The 770-nt window shown below is 40.5% G+C and overlaps 1 non-coding gene across 1 annotated transcript; it reads right to left on the bottom strand.

Moving 5' to 3' along the window:
- Window positions 1-376: 376 nt before the first annotated feature.
- trnas-gcu (transfer RNA serine (anticodon GCU)) lies at window positions 377-458 on the bottom strand. Its single transcript has one exon. It is a non-coding gene; the product is annotated as a tRNA-Ser (tRNA).
- Window positions 459-770: the final 312 nt, after the last annotated feature.

Below are 770 nucleotides of genomic sequence, written 5' to 3'. Positions count from 1 at the left end.
AAATATCTCCATTATTTTGTGCTCTTCTCACCAAGATGAACCACTTCTACTCAACCTGCTCCAGATTTCATTTGACAAAATAATCATGAAGAATCCCACTGCATAAACATGCCCTTCACATCTCTTGTTATTTGGCTTTCCTGGATCTCTTTCGTACGATAAAAGGTCACAGCAGCTTGACTTGTAAAAGAAAGTCTCGTTCTTTTTCAATATCCCAATGCAATCTACATTTCAATGCAGTTTAGGCAACAGGACCAAATTATTCTTTGAGATTTTATAATAGCGTCGATGCATACAAACTGATATTGCAGTTCCAATTTCAGTAAGACAGTTGTGATCATCCAAAAATAGCAACATTGAAAATCACTGACAGCACCGACGAGAGTGGGACTCGAACCCACGCGTGCAGAACACAATGGATTAGCAGTCCATCGCCTTAACCTCTCGGCCACCTCGTCACATACGCCTGTATCCTTATGAATAAGTGAATTGCATAAATTATGCAGAGCAGCAGACATTTCTCCCTTGTTTTGGTGAAATCATAAATAGCACAGTACGGTTCCAAGACTATTGTCTGTCATCTGGGTTGTGGGGCAAGCGCATTCGCACTGTGACACTCTGCTCACAGTGGTCTGAACAAAAATGAAGAAATGACTATGTAACAAGGTCTGTTGAATTCTGTGAAGATTTGAAGTCAATGGAATGAAGAACCCGAGACAGTAGGAGGTGTTCTTTCAAGAAAGAGTTGGATAGAGCTCTTAAGGATAATG

This window comes from Chiloscyllium plagiosum, unplaced genomic scaffold (genome assembly GCF_037043375.1).
Source record: "Chiloscyllium plagiosum isolate Xiang-an unplaced genomic scaffold, Cpla_swu_hap1 HiC_scaffold_47, whole genome shotgun sequence".
NCBI classification, from domain to species: Eukaryota; Metazoa; Chordata; class Chondrichthyes; order Orectolobiformes; family Hemiscylliidae; genus Chiloscyllium; species Chiloscyllium plagiosum.
The sequence above is the reverse complement of the archived record's forward strand: the minus strand, read 5'-3'. Positions and strand labels throughout refer to the sequence as shown.